Consider the following 10257-nt stretch of genomic DNA (forward strand, 5'->3'; position numbering starts at 1 on the left):
TACATAACTCTAGGCAGCGAATTCCCCTTACCCTTGCTGTGTACTGCTCAGGAGGGATGGGCTTCGAACGGCACGGCAACTCTAGAGGTGGCCCTAGAACATGCTCAGCCCATCAGGGCAGAGGGGGGCGTTCAGGGAAGGGACGCGTAGCTGAGAGCCACCCACCTGAGCCCGGAGACCAGCAGCTGGATGCTCTTGGACACCATATGCCTCGTGCACAGGAACACCTTCCTCCTGCCTCCCTCATCCTCCGCAGCCCATCAGAAACCAGGCTTTTGCCCGCACGGTGGCACACGCTGTAATCCCAGTACTTGGGAGGTTGAGACAGGAGGATTACTTGCTTGAGGCTAGTCTCAGCAACTTAGTGAGACTCTGTTTCAAAATAAAAAATAAAATAGGGCTGTGGGGTGTAGCTCAGAGGTAAAGTGTTCCTGGGTTCAATCTCTAGTATCCCCGGCCCCCATCACACACACACACACACACACACACACACACACACACACACAAGAAATCTAGGCTTTTCTTGTTGTTTTTTTTTTAAGGTCTCTGGTGAATACTCTTTGACTATCAGAAATGTCTGTTGAATATTTACCACACTTAAAGGAAAAGTTCTTCATTAATTGATGAGGTGGCCTTTCTTTGAAGACGTCTGTCTCTACCCTACCTGGGAAATGGTGCTCACGTTAATGAGGAGCTCTAAGCATTTACGGTGAGCTGAGCTCGTTAGCCACACTTCTCAATGCCTGGGGTTAAAAAGACATTCGACTCCTCCCAGCACACCGCGATCCCTTCGTCCCTAGCACTTGCCCCTCCATAACAAGTCCCAGAGAAGCCCTGGAAGGCCATTTTGTGCCAAGCGTTCACTGCATGGAACGGTGGGGCGGGGGAGACAGCAAGTCCTACTGGTCAGAAATGAATCAAAGCAGGATGCTCTGCTGTTCACTTAGGAAGATACCTCAGCTGGCAGAATGTGCCAAGACCAGAAGGATTCTAGACAACTGCTTCTGCGAACTTTCTCCTGGACCATTTTAAGAAATGTGGAATGACTAGCTGTGAGCAGGTGTTTCTCGCGGATGGAAGTTAGTGTTGCTAAGTCGAGATGACAGTTCTTTGTTCTTTTGTGAAAAGGCCGGCTGCTAACTCTAACACCAGAGTGCTCCCCGTGCATGGGTCTGAGACGCTGAGGATCTGGGGGTTCAGCCAACACTCCCGGATACTGTGTAAGCATGGGAAACAGCGTCTGGCAGAGACCCACAGGAATGGGGAGAGGAGAGCTGAGCCCCTGCCCGGCTTGCGTGGCGGCTCGCTTCCCAGGAGCCACGGGTATTTAAGAGATGCTCTTTCCTGTCGGGTCTTGTTGAGGCAGAATCTGGAGCTACGTAGAGAAATGCCTATGGAGTGCTGTGGCTCTAGCCTCTTGGGGAAGGTGGGGTCCAGAAAACCAAATGCCTCTGCCAAGCAATGCATCGGGACCTGCCTTCTGTGAGTCACTAGTAAGTCCATGTGTTTTCTAGAATAAGGTTAACCACAGACCCCAGAAACACGCCTTCATGACTACACGTGCCCTTTCAGACCAGGGCTGTCAGAAGACACCCCAATCCCATGCGTGATGGTTGGGGGGAAAGGCTCTGGCCTCAAGAGTTACACATGAGCGGGACAAAGACAGGCCCTAGGCCTCTGGAGCCTCCATTTCCTTGTCTATGAAGCACAGATGTTAACACCGGCCCTGCCCACCTCCCAAGACTGTTTGGAAGAGTGTAGAAAAAGAATATCAAATTTGTACTGATAATCTCATATATGAACATAGGATTATTTGAAGTTAGGGTTAAGAAATTCATCGAATTTCCCCTGCTCCTCCCCACCAGCCCCCTAAACCCCCTTCCTCTGTTCTTCTAGCATCTCCCTTTCCCAGTTTCTCTCTGGCTTCTCCATATGAGTAAAAGCATGCGGCCCTTTGCTTTCTGGGACTGGCTTATCTCACTTGGTATAACATGCTCTAGTGCCATCCATCGTCTTGCCAGTGAGGCACCGTGTGCTTATGGCTGAGCAGAATCTCATCGCGTGCTCATGCCGTCCTTTCATACTCCATTCACCTGTTAACAGACACTTGGAGGGGACTCACAGTGCTGTGTGCATGGGAGTTTCTATCGCTCTGAACCTCGTTTTATATATAATTACAATGCACCAATAGAGAGAGAGACAGACAGACACGTGGGAGCACTTAGAAACTGGAAGAGTCTGTCCTGAGCCAGCTTAGGAAGTCAAGTGTCAGTGGTTCTCACCTACCTGAGCCCCTAGATGTCAGCAGCAAAGGGCTTGTGGGGTCCGATCTCACTACTAACCAGATCTGAACCCAAAGTCTCCTGCTTTTCTTGGACCAAACCCCTCCCGGAGTAGTTCTTAAAGCCTAATGGTGATCTTAATTCCAGGCTTCCTAGATAACTGTCTAAAACTGGTAAAAATCTTTACAAGTACCATAGATGCTGAAAGGCATGCTCTGGAAAAAACAACAACAACAACAACAACAACAACAACAACCACCAAACAACAATCTACCATGACTGTGCCAAAAAGTATCATGTCTTCTGGATCCCAGGCCCAGCCCATAAGCAGGAATAGCCTCCAATCTCACGGTCACCAACGAGAAGGTCAAAGTTTGAGGCCCTGAGTTTGTGGGGTTTTCTTGTTTGTTTGTTTTGGTTTTGGTTTTTAGGGGAGATAGAAGCCAAGACCCATTGTCTCTGAAAACAAGAGGAGTTTCAGGGCAACCAGGTGGTCAAGTGCCCAAAAATAGAAAGAAAACCTTTACCTAGATCCTGCTTCCAGAAGGGATTCACATTTTGCACTTGTAAAACTATTTCCTGGCTGAGAGCTGACCTACATCGCGGTCCCTGCCCACACTGGTAATTGTCTACCACGGGGGGCCTGTTCTTTGGCCACCGTCCTTTTTCTGGGTTTTCAGCCTGTTAATTGGTTTCCAGTGGTTCTGTTGCACCAACTGTACTGACGCCCTCCCTGGGATCTGGCCACCGCCTCCTTGAGTATGCTCTAGGGAACAGATGCCCCCAAAGCATCACAGTGACCCCAAAGAGGCACTCCACCCACTAAACCTCTCTGAAGAAAGGGTCATTTAACTGTTCTTGAAAAATGTTTGTGACACATGCAGAAATGGAGAGGGAAGATCCGGGGAAGAAGAGGGAGGGTTGGGCAGGTTCACCCGATAGAGAAGGCTCTCCTGCTTGCTTGTTTTCTTAAGAGCAAAGAATAGTCAAACAGAACTGGATCGTGAGGGCAGAGAGGGGTGGTGGCCCAGACATTTTACTTAAGGAGAGACCCTACCCTCCTTCTGGCCCCAAAGCCGAAGATTCTACACAGAAGGAGGGTCACAGCTCAGACCCTCACATTCGACCAAGTCCAACGTTTTCAGTCTCCACATGAGCAGACTGGACTGGGGAGGGCAGTGGCTGAACTGGTCAGTGGAAGCATCTAGCAGCTCCCCAGGTTTCGGACTCCCCAGCCCACAGTCTTTCCACCCACCGCACAAATGGCATCGCCGGCTCCCCCCTAGAGTGCCATATGGGCAGGAATGTCTGTCGGTTCACTCACACCTACAACCCGAGTGCCTCGGAGAATGACTGGCACATAGAAAGAAGCCAGAAACTATCTTTTGGAAAAATGGCTTCCTTATTTAGCTCCCCTGTCCCCTTAAGGAACCATGGGCTCGCGATGTATTCAGATGGTTTCTCTTTTTTGTGGTGCTGGGATTGAAACCAGGGTCTGCCACCTCTGAGCCACACCCAGCCCTATTTTATTATATTTTAAAGTTTGAAATAGGATCTCGCTTTGGTCCTACATGCCTGCTTCAGACCTGCGATCCTCCTGTCTCAGCCACCTGAGCACTGGGGTTACAGAGTCATGCCACCACCTGACTTAGGGCTTCACTTTACATGCTAACCACAGCCTGGGCTTCAGAGTGCGGGGGGGGGGGCGCCCATCACAGTGCAGATTATGTGGATGTGGGGTGGGGGCAGAAGGGCACAGGGAACTGTGAACTCTTCAAAGGTCTTGGAATGAAAGGAGTTTGGTGAGGAAAGGAACAAAGCCAGCCAGCGTGGAGCAGGCAGAAGGCTAATAGCCTCAAGATCAAGGCCAGGCACAGAAAGGGAGGCTCTGGCAGGTGCCGCCAGGGAGGGACTCGGATCAGGACACTGAGTAACCAGCTGAGGGCTGTGCCAAGATCCAGAGAGGGCTCATCAGAGAGCTCTTCTGATGATCACAGGGCCTTCAGAACACTCTGGCTTTTATGACACGCTGCTGGATATCACTGCGAGGCATTTGGTGCCAGGTGTCTGGTGAGACTGCACCCCAATTACAGCAGCGTTCCTGTGGGCAGGTATGGCCTGAACCATGAGGATATTTTTTCAACTCCTTTTCCAGGGTGTGTTGGGTTGGAGAGCAGGCGCTGGAGGCCTGTTTTGCCCAGCACGCTGCAGGAGGGTGAATTTTGGGGAGCAGGCCAGTGACTCCACATACAGAGGCGATGGAAGGGGTGAAGCAGAGCCTGGCCGGGGCAGGCTTTCTGTGTGGGGGGCTGCTGGGCAGCACATTCTTTAGTCTGGAGAACGTGGGGAACATTTTGCTTTGGCGAACTGGGCCATGAGGTGCTCCTCGGTGACTCAGCCAGCGCCCTGGACATTAAAGGTTTTGTCAAGTCTCGGCCAGTTCAGGACATTCCGGTCCATGAAAGTCCCTGAGTCAGATTCTCTGGGCTAGAAAACAAAGGGCATAAAAGTTCCCTGAACTCTAATCAGCTTTTTAAAAATGAAATCAGAAGAGTAAGTTGAAAGGCTCCCACACACCCTGCCCGCTCACGTGCGCAGCTCTCGGGCTCTGCCAGCGACCCATGGCCCTCAGTGATGGTCCCGGGTGATGGTCCAGGAGTCCAGGGAAGGCCCAGCAGCCTCCTGCTGCTTGGGGATGGCCACGAGAAACTAGGCTGAGACTTATCCCCAAGCACAGCCATATGCTTCAAGCCAACATTTTGGGTTTTATTTTGAATGAAGCCAGGCGCTGGCTTTAACCTTTCCTGCCACCCCTCACGCTGACGCTGAATAATACAGTGTGCTTCCCCTTCACCGTCGTGGGTAACGTCGGCTCGCTGTATGAGCCTTTTTGCCACAGATTGGCTGAAAAGTCCAGCTCTGTGCAGTGCCTCCCGACAGTGTGGTTTACTCAAGGTCACGGCAGTCTCTAGAGAGCAGAAAACACGGGTGCTTCTCCTTCTCTTGTGTGGGATCTGGGCGGCTCTGCTTCTGGGGACAGAAACTCTGAGTTGCAGGACTTTCTCGGAAGTGGGAGAAGATGGTAGAGCTGAGGCCGGAGGCTCAGGATTTCCCGTGGTGGGCGAGGAGAGGTGGTAAAGGCAAGGCTGGCAGCTCCTGCGCTCTTTCCCCTCACCCGTGGGCATTAGGAGCCCTCTGTGTCCTGCTCCCAAACCCAACGACCTTCACATAGGCTCCCCTTCTGCTGAGTCTCAGGGCGGGTGGGAGAGGGGCAGGACCTGCACTACCCAAGCCCAGCCCGGCATCCCGGAGGCCAGTTGATGACTGGCGCCTCTCCCGAGACGCCAGCCCCAGCATATGTCCGCCCCCACCGCAGCAGAGATCTGAAATGCCACTCAACCCAAATTAGCAACTTTTTCACCTTCTGTTTTCTTTACCATGGTATAATGCCATGGACGCTGAACCAAGGCTCAAATCACGAGGCTCTGTGGCGTCAGTGCTACTGCTGGTTGGCTGTGTGACACTCAGGAAACCCATTTCCTTCCCTGGATTTGCAGGGGAATCAAATGAGGACAGTGGGCTCAGTCCATTTCAATGGTTCTCACTGCCTAAAAGAAGCAATGAGAGGCTCTTTATTCTTTCCACTAGATGGCACTGTGCCTCCAACCGCAGCCAGCCAGGCCCAAGCAGGGCAAGGGGAGCGGCGCCCTGGCACAGCGTGGGCAGGGGCTGCTGCTCTTCCAGGCCCAGGCCTAGACGGTGCAGCTGGGCACTGAAGGTTGGATCAGCCACCACAGGAAACTGGAGCTTAACCTTCAAAAGGCAATGTGGTTATAAAAGGCCAACTCTTGGTTAAGATCAGACCAGCAGGTTCCTAGGGATAGACCTTAGATCCCGACCCAACAGCAACACCATGACAGGTTATACTGACTTCTACAAACCTTCCTATATCGCCCTAAAAATGGGTTTCCATTTTAAAATCCTTTTCTAACGGTCAGAGGTTCCAAGGCATGTGACTATTCTTGAGTTATTTTAAAGATTGCCCTTTCTGAGACACACCACTGACGCTTTTCCAATTGATCTTTTGAGTGCAATGTTTTGGCCATAATAGATCAATTATTTGCTCTCCCCTCTTCAAATTGGAGGCAACCCAGTGCTGGAAAATATTTCATAAAAATTAATTATAATCTCACCACTGTGAAATAACCACCTTCACTATGCACATTTCCATCCCCAGAGATATTTGTATGTAGTCATAATGATAGGGTACATGTTATCTTACAGATACTCCTTTTTTATTAAAGACCTGCTGACATTTTATCCAATATCCGGTTGACATAGCTTCCTGTGCCAACGTGTCCATGCCTAATCCAAAGATCTCTCAAAATGACGTTTAGTTAAAAACTAGGACAGTACTGGGGAACTGCTTGCCTAACGTGAGTTATTCAGTTCTTGGGAAGAGCAAGTACCCGTGGGTTTTGGTTAGGATAAGTGGACTCTGAGGCATCCGCCGGCATGATTCAGTCCTCAGCTCCATCCGCAGAGTTAATAGCCCCTCCTGTGCTCCTCTGGGCACCACTATTTAGCACTGCTGAAATTCCATCTCAAATAGCTTCCTGTTTAACCATAAGTGCTGGGGCTGGGGCAGTGTCTCCTATCTTTCTATTCTGGCCTGTTACTGAGCACAGCATCTTACTTACACAGACAATTTGATGGGCAAGGGATTCTTAGGAGTGCATCTCCCTTGTCAAAGATGGACTGCTACCTATGGCAGAAAATGGGCTCCTGGGCTGGGGGTGTAGCTCAGTGGTAGAACGTTTGCCTCGTGTGCACAAGGCCTTCAGTTCCATCCCCAACACCACAAAAAAGAAAGAGAAGAAGAAATCAGGCTCCTTGAAAGAAGGACGGAAATAAAAAAAAAAAGGACCCATCCCCCAGTCCTCTGCGTTAAGGAAGAAGTAAATATTTTTCAGGTACCAAGACCTTGCCTTCCATCTCCTACCTGGCAAGAAAAGATGGCACTGACCACCATAATCATACAGGTGTATGCACACCATCAACTGTCCTGGTCCTTCCATGAGCTCAGCGATACCCTTCACTGGTCTGCACACATCTAGAGAATCCCAAACAGCTCCTCTTCCTGGGAGGCACTGCCTGTTCAGTCACCCACACATCAGGCAGCCTGCAGCTGCCAAGCCTTGAGCAGGAGTGATGTCAATTAACTCATGGCAGCAGAGAGACAGGGGAGCCGCTTCTAGACCGAATGTATTCTGGGCTGTCCAAAGAGGTTCAGACATCGCTTTACAGCACAGTTTGTTTTGCTTTAACTACTACTGATCAAGTCAGGAATCGGTGCTAATGTTTAATTAAAACAAATACAAAATAAACTACTATTGCATCCTTGGGTTTTGCTCAGAGAAGTCTTGCAGATACCAGTAATGAGACATGGCAGGCCTGTAATTAAAATGCAGACTTGCACGTCGTTACAGGGTAAGAATGGGCAGGACTTGCTCAAAGACTTCTGTGTGCAGGTAATTACTTGATACCTATCTACAAGGTTACATTAAAGCATTCCGTGCACCCCCGGATACCAGGACAAAAGAAATACCTTTTAATAAAGCTTTATCACATCATCATCTATTTATACCCTGCCTTGACTCAGAAAGGATTTGTGGGAGCCAAGAGCGACAGGAAGAATAGAAGGTGTTGCCATCTCTGTGGCACACCACTGCATGTTGGGTGTTTTATTTAGTTTGTAATTTTACCAAAATCCTCCGAGAGAGAAACCATTAGAGAGGCAACAGGTGCCGAGAACTCAGGCCCCAGCCCCGGAGCCCGACTAGGCAGCTTCAATCCTGACCCCATTGCTCACTAGCTGTGGGGCCCTGGCAAGTGATCTAGGCTCTACGTGTGGCTCAGTGTGTCATGGTAGACAGTCACAACTCTGTCATCAGGGTGAGGATTAAATGGGACCAACCATGTGAAATGCTGAGAATGGTCCCTAGCCTGTAGGAAGAGTTCAACAGTAATTGGTGAGTACTGTGAAGTGGCAGAGACGCGTGTGAGGTCACCTGGAGCCCATGCATCCTCCTCAACTTCTAGTCTCTTGCAGCGAAGCAAAGCCACGTGACTGGTTTGAGATAATGAAATATTGGTGGAGGTGATGTGTCATTTCTGGATACATTTAGAAGCCAGTGCGTGTGTGTGTGTGTGTGTGTGTGTGTGTGTGTGTGTGTGTGGTACTGGGGTTCCTGGAAGCCCTTCTACCTCTGGGCTACACTCCCAGACCTATTTTTTATACTTTTTATTTGGAAACAGGGTCTCTTAAGCCAGCACAGCTGGCTTCAAACCTGTGCGATCCTCCTGTCTCCGCCTCCCAAGCGCGGGGATTACCAGCTGCGCAACCACGCCCGGCAAGCCAGTGCTTTTCTTAAGTACTCACTTCCCTGCCTCTGTCTCATCGATCCTCATGCCACTAGATAGAAAATACTTGCAACCCAGAGTCCCCAGATGGAGGAGAGCCCAGGTGATATGCATCAGGTTTTACATGAGCAAAAGAATAAAATGAAATCAATTTTTCTGTACCTAAACTACTGATGTTTCCAGATTTACTTGTTACTGCAGCATAGAATATTCTCCCCTGACTAGCATAGCTGCTGCTGCTGCTGTTGTTGTTGTTGTTGTTGTTGTTATCTGGAATTGGCTATTGAACCCAAGGGTATTCTACCTCTGAGCTACACCACTGGCTTATTTTAATTTTTAAAAAGGGTTTTGTTAAGTTGGTGAGGCTGGTGTCAAACCTACAATCCTTCTATCTCAGCTTCCCAAATACTGAGATTACAGGCATGTACCAGTATACCCACTTTATTATATCCTTCTTTTTACTTATTTTTATACTTGAAGAAATGAAGGGTCAACTAGCTCAAAGAAGAACTTTTATTCAACTACAACAACAAGTACAACCTCAGCTAAACACTGCTAAGAATCCCAGAGATACCGGGGGGGGGGGAGGAGGAGGAGGAGGAGGAGAAGAAGAAGAGGAGGAGGAGGAGGAGGAGGAGAAAAAGACAAGTACAACTTCAGCTAAACACTGTTAAGAATCCCAGAGATGCTAACTGTTGGAGATACATGTGTATGACTCCTCTGAATGAGGACAGTGGCCACCCTGAAAAACTGTATCAGAAAGTTTGGAAGGAGAGAAGGTTAGAATTTGCTTATCACCATAAGGAAGGTATACCCTGAATCCTAAATTTGACTGTCATCACAGTTAGGCTCATCTGTTGACGACCCCAAGTGGTGTGGAAGTACAGGAACCGGGGTTGGAGTTCATAGAAGATGTGTAGGAGAGCCTGACTGTCCGGGAGGGGGGGCAGGAAGACCTCTGGGTACATGGCTCAGTCAGGGAACACAGCGGGCACGAAGGCCAGTCACCTCGCTGGCCACAGCAGCCTCTGACCTGCCCTGTCCCCAGTCTTTGTGTTTCGGCTCAGGGTATCCTCTCCCTTTTCAAAGCAATCTCAGGAGGAATAATAATATATTTTAAACCAAAATTCTCCTTTAGAGCATCCTCCACCCTAAGCGACAAGGCATGGAAGTTGGCTTTTCGCACGTCAGGCGAGCTCACAGTTCCCCCTCAAGTTCCTCTTCGCCAGGTGGTGGCCACACTGTGTCTACGGTCCCAGCAGAATCTAAATGTCTGTGCTTCAGTGAGTGAGGGATGGTGGCACCGTGCCCTCCTGCAGACCCTAATTTCATAGCCTGAAAACCTCACAGAAGCCAAAGGCAGGGTTCCTTCTGCACTCCTTCTTAATAATCCATAAAATCATTACAATTTCTGTTGCCTGCCACGCAGAAAAAGCATGAAAATGCACTCAGGTGCTATAAAATGCCTCAGAAGCCTCCCACAGCATGTTATATAAGTGCTAAACATTAATATCCAGCAGCTGCCACTCAGAGTTAGACATCAGAGTTGATT

Source organism: Muscardinus avellanarius (assembly GCF_963383645.1).
Source record: "Muscardinus avellanarius genome assembly, chromosome: 3".
NCBI classification, from domain to species: Eukaryota; Metazoa; Chordata; class Mammalia; order Rodentia; family Gliridae; genus Muscardinus; species Muscardinus avellanarius.